A 6,000-nucleotide genomic window follows, 5' to 3' on the forward strand; every position below is an offset into this window, starting at 1 on the left:
CACGAGCCAAGCGAGTGCGAAAATTTTTCGATATAAAAACGCAATTTGATAGACAGTTGTACATTTCTACTTTTAGTATGGAAATCAGTCACATCATTTTATCACGAAAATTGACAGTGCTGCAGCAGTAACGTTGCAACAGAGTAATGCTGCAGTAGTCGCCATATGTTAGAAAGTGATTGAAAACGCGAGCCAAGCGAGCGCGAAAATTTTTCGATATAAATACGCAATTTGATAGACAGTTGTACATTTCTACTTTTAGTATGGAAATCAGTCTCATCATTTTATCACGAAAATTGACAGTGCTGCAGCAGTAACGTTGCAACAGAGTAATGCTGCAGCAGTCGCCATATCTCAGAAAGTATTGAAAACCCGAGCGAAGCGAGCGCGAGAATTTTTCGATATAAAAACGCAATTTGATAGACAGTTGTACATTTTTACTTTTAGTCCCAACCAGGCGCGAATCCAGGATTTCATACAGAGAAGGGATGGGACGTTATTACATGGGTACTTGTACACGTATAAAAGTTTCATGTAGGTACCTACTCCACGACGACTGCAATGCTGATGCAGCCTGCGCTTTTTTTTGCCTACGGTTTTGGTGCCCCCTAGACGTGGTGCCCTAAGCAAGTGCTTATTTTGCCTAAAAGGGTTAATCCGGCAGTGCAAATGACGGCGGTCATTTGCACTGCCGGATTAACCCATTTAGCCCTGCCGGCAGTTTTTTTTTCAAAGTACCCACATAATTACAATGATGGAGAAAATTAATAATTTTAAATAATTATGCAATTATACGCGTGTTGATAATTATGTGTGTTTATTTTACCACTACCTATGTAAACTCATTTTTAGTTTTCTTTATTAATTAATGTTAACTCAGTTCCCCAAAAGACTGTGCAATGAGGGGCAATTAATTTACTGTCGTTTAATTTTGTTGTATTATTAATTTATAATTATTCAATTATTTTTGTTGATATCCGTACCCCCTGTTCTAAACTTAGAGTTAATTTGGCAAAATCTTTCCTCGGTGGCTTATTCATGTCTCAACATATTAAATTCAGCGCCATCTGTTAGTTTAACAGGGTACACATATTTGAAAAAAGTTTGCCCCTCCTTCCTAAGTAGCGCCATAAGATTCAGGGGCAAACTTAAGTCAATCGAGTGTTGTGGCTACCCCCCCTTTTAGAGGTTGAATTTTTATAGCCTATAACCTGGCCGGGGATTTTCTCGACAGATTACGTTTTCACGTGATGCGCGTTCAAATAAACAGACAAACAGACAAAAATTCTAAAAACTTTTGGAACGTGTTCTGTTATCGATTCTAAGTATCCCCAGCCAACTTTTTTTCAAATATCTTCCATGTACAGACTTTCGACCGTCTTCAGCTTTATTATATGTATAATAATATGTATAGATAGATAGATGAAAATTTAGTGTCCGACCGAAGGTTCGGTTTCGGTTTCGGTTTCGGCCAGTTTCGGCCAAAAAATCATGTTTCGGCTGTAGTTTCGGTTTCGGCCAAAAAACGGCCGAACCTTTCGGCCGGGCCGAAACTTACGAAATGGTACTTCGGACAAAGACCAAAAGTTCGGGAATAAGGAGGACAACAATATTAATACATATCTACATATACTGATTCATGTATAGGTACAGAAATTAATTGGTTTATTATAAAACACAATTCCACTAATGAGAGCGCCACTGGACGGTCGACGCAGTCTTAAGAGGCTGTCAATACCTATAACGCGCGCACTGTCTAATTGTATCGGAGTGAATGAGATAGCACTGTCGCACGTAGCCGTTGGCCGAGTATCAGCTCGGCCCGAGTCGAATGATGTCTTTTTCTCTCTTATTCAGTCATTTTTCTATCTACCTCTAATGGCAAATTTTATGCGAGGCTAAAGGCTACGCTACGGACCGCAAAGTTGATTTTATTAATAGTTAATATTTTGCGAAGCTGAACAGCTGACTATTGATTAAAACGAAGAAAAAACCCTTAAAAGTGTCCCCAGTACAGTTTTTCATACGAATGCTCGACCTAAGCCTCACTTTTTACCTCAATTTACCATTGGTTTGAGTTCCACATGTCCTCTACTCCAGCTTAGCCTTTGGCCTCGCTTCGCCATGCTCGGCCTGCGGTCTCGCTTTTTAATACAATGGACATTGGTTGGAGTCTGTGCTTAACTACTTATCCTGAAGCCTGAAGCAAGGCTTTGACTTCGCATGAAAGTGCGCCTCACTGGGGCACTTCGGACCTTTAAGCCCAGGTGTAGATCGGTACCCGGCCTTGCGATATTGTTAACAAAAAAATTCGCGCTCCCTGCGCTCGCGTTTTTGGTTGACCCTGTATCTACATGTTAGCTTGACTGGTGAATGAATAGAGTTAGACCAAGAAAATTCTGCAATGATTTTGATAGCATACGCAATGCTACTAGTGCAAATATTATTTATACGTCATAATTTCATAGAAGTTTTGACGTTTAAAGTAACACTTGCACTGCATGTGTTATCAAAATCGTTGCAGAATTATCTTGGTCTAACTATAGTAATTTTCTTAAAAAACTGCTAGTAACATCAATTTCAAGGACATTGGGTGTTGACAGCCCCATAATATGTGTGTAAAAGCGGTTTTATGACATTTTTTCAACGATATTAACAAGTCTACAAAAGTTTCGGTTTCGGTTTCGGTTTCGGCCGAAACTAGAGCCAAAGCCGAACATTCGGTTTCGGTTTCGGTTTCGGCAAAAAAACATGTTTCGGTCGGACACTATGAAAATTACACTATACATTTGCTACATTCGTCAAAATTATGTTTATCTTCTCATCATGATCGTCAAAAATTACATTATAAATATAAAAAAAAAATAAGATTAATTGTGTGTGATATTTACAGGTAAACATTCCCGCACCAAAAACCCAATGATGAATGATGTGTGTGATAATGTATGAGATGTCATACTAAACTATATACTTGACGTAAAAGTTGGCGGGCAAAATTAGCTTTAGAATGCTGTTAGATTACGCACATATATGAGTATGAGTATGAGTGATTATGACTGACCATACCACCACCCTAATAGCATTTTCTTGTAGGGATTTTGTTGGGCCTTTGTTTACGTATTAGTTGGGCAACCGTTATATTTGGCCGTACGATTTGCTGGAGGGCCCTCGACAAAGGCCCTCCCGAAGATTCCCAACAGAGGGCCATAAGAGTAATTTTTTCGTTGGGCCTATTTAAATAAATCATACAATTATTCAACGCTGGCGGTTTTGGTTGGGCCGTGGTTGGGCCTATACACATTTGTTTGATGGTTGGTTAATTGTTACATTTGGCCGTACGATTTGCTGGAGGGCCCTCGACAAAGGCCCTCCCGAAGATTACCAACAGAGGGCCATTAGAGTAATTTTTTCGTTGGGCCTATTTAAATAAATCATACAATTATTCAACGGTGGTGGTTTTGGTTGGGCCGTGGTTGGGCCTATACACATTTGTTTGATGGTTGGTTAATTGTTACATTTGGCCGTATGGCTTGCTGTAGGGCCAACAGCAAAAAAATAAAAAAGGGCAATTTTTTCGTTGTGCTTCTGTTTGCAAATTCAACAATTACCCAACGGCAAGTCAGGTAGGTCGGTAGGTAGTCGTGCACCAGGTTGAAGGCCCAACACAGCTTGTCCCACAAAGGGCCAACATTGTAACTTTAACGTTGGGCCTTGTGTAGGATTCTTACAATAATACCGTAGGTAAATAGTTGTGTAATTTATAGTGTGCCTACAGTCTAATTATGTAATGGGCTTTTGTTTACGAGTCCTACAGTTACCCTACGTTAAGTAAGTGGTTGTGTAATACGACGTTGGGCCTTTGCTGATAAATATTACAATTACACTACGGTAGGCATTGGTTGTATCCACATGAAGGCCCTAGGCTAGGCAGCAGTTGTTGTTAATCTTCTCTGTATCGTTCCAATTTTAGTATATGTACTGCCGAAGCAAGTACACTTACTATACACTCTAATTTGTATATATACTAACCGCACTTCGAAACTTCGTAAGCGAGATTTATGTTTTTTGAGATTTAAATTGAGAAAATGTTGGTAAAATACAATTTTTTAAATTTATGTATAAATTTTATAGTTATAGCTATTAGATTTATAAGTTACTTTAAAAAAATATTATGATTATATCCGGAATAATCGAGAAAATAACTATAACTTCGATGTTTGGAGACAGTAACGCCATCTAGTGACGCCACAAGCAAACTCAACTGGTATTGTTGGGCATCAGTACCACAGCCAATGTTGGTAAATGCGATATTTGTGCTCACTGGGCCAACGAATGTTATCGTTGTTTAGCCACCGGTACCAAAATACACAAAGGCCCATTGTTAGGCGTCAGTGCCACAGCCAATGTTGGTAAATACGATATTTGTCATCATTGGGCCATCGGATGATATTTTTGACTAGCCAACGTTACCAAAATACACAAAGGCCCATTGTTGGGCATCCGTGCCACAGCCAATGTTGGTAAATGCGGTATTCGTCACCATTGGGCCAACGAATGTTATCGTTGTTTAGCGAACGGTAGCAAAATACACAAAGGCCCATTGTTAGGCCTCAATGCTACAGCCAATGTTGGTAAATGCAATATTTGTCGTCATTGGGCCATCGTATGATATCGTTGATTAGCCAACGTTACCAAAATAAATAAAGGCCCATTGTTGGGCATCAGTGCCACAGTCAATGTTGGTAAATGCGATATTTGTCATCATTGGGCCATCGGATGATATCGTTGATTAGCCAACGTTACCAAAATACACAAAGGCCCATTGTTGGGCATCAATGCTACAGTCAATGTTGGTAAATGCGATATATGTCGTCATTGGGCCATCGGATGATATCGTTGATTAGCCAACGTTACAAAAATAAACAAAGGCCCGTTGTTGGGCATCAATGCTACAGCCAATGTTGGTAAATGTGATATTTGTCGTCATTGGGCCATCGGATGATATCGTTGATTAGCCAACGTTACCAAAATAAACAAAGGCCCATTGTTGGGCATCAGTGCCACAGCCAATGATGGTAAATGCGATTTTTGTCATCATTGGGCCATCGGATGATATCGTTGATTAGCCAACGTTACCAAAATACACAAAGGCCCATTGTTGGGCATCAATGCTACAGCCAATGTTGGTTAATGCGATATTTGTCGTCATTGGGCCATCGGATGATATCGACGATTAGCCAACGTTACCAAAATAAACAAAGGCCCATTGTTGGGTATCAGTGCCACAGCCAATGTTGGTAAATGCGATATTTGTCATCATTGGGCCATCGGATGATATCCTTGACTAGCCAACGTTACCAAAATACACAAAGGCCCATTGTTGGGCATCCGTGCCACAGCCAATGTTGGTAAATGCGGTATTCGTCACCATTGGGCCAACGAATGTTATCGTTGTTTAGCGAACGGTAGCAAAATACACAAAGGCCCATTGTTGGGCATCTGTGCCACAGCGAATGTTGGTAAATGCGATGGTGGGCCAATACAAAATTAATGTTGGCTACGGAACGAACCTCATCCCAACGTTTTCCCTACCGTTGGCACCGTGGGCCCCAACGAAAATGCTACTAGGGCAATAAGTCTCCCTTAGCGAATAAAACCGACCAAGTGCGAGTAGGACTCGCGCCCTAGGGTCAAACACAGTGATCTGTTTGACCCTAGGGCGCCTAGAGAACTATGATAAAATCATTGCTGTAGCCCACACGCTGTTAACTATTGCCCACAGGAGAGAAAAATGTACAGTTCGCGCGAACACACTAGTTTTCTCTCCTGTGGGCAATAGTTAACAGCTTGTGGGCATGTAAGTAATGATTTTATCATAGTTCTTTAAATAAAAGGAGGACCTTTTCACGTGGATAAGGGTTAAATAAGAAAATTAACCTTTATAGCCCTTAACTCTTGTGTATGTCTACAGGAAAGACATAACACAGTGATCTGTTTGAC

Source organism: Cydia splendana, chromosome 8 (genome assembly GCF_910591565.1).
Source record: "Cydia splendana chromosome 8, ilCydSple1.2, whole genome shotgun sequence".
Lineage (NCBI taxonomy): Eukaryota > Metazoa > Arthropoda > Insecta > Lepidoptera > Tortricidae > Cydia > Cydia splendana.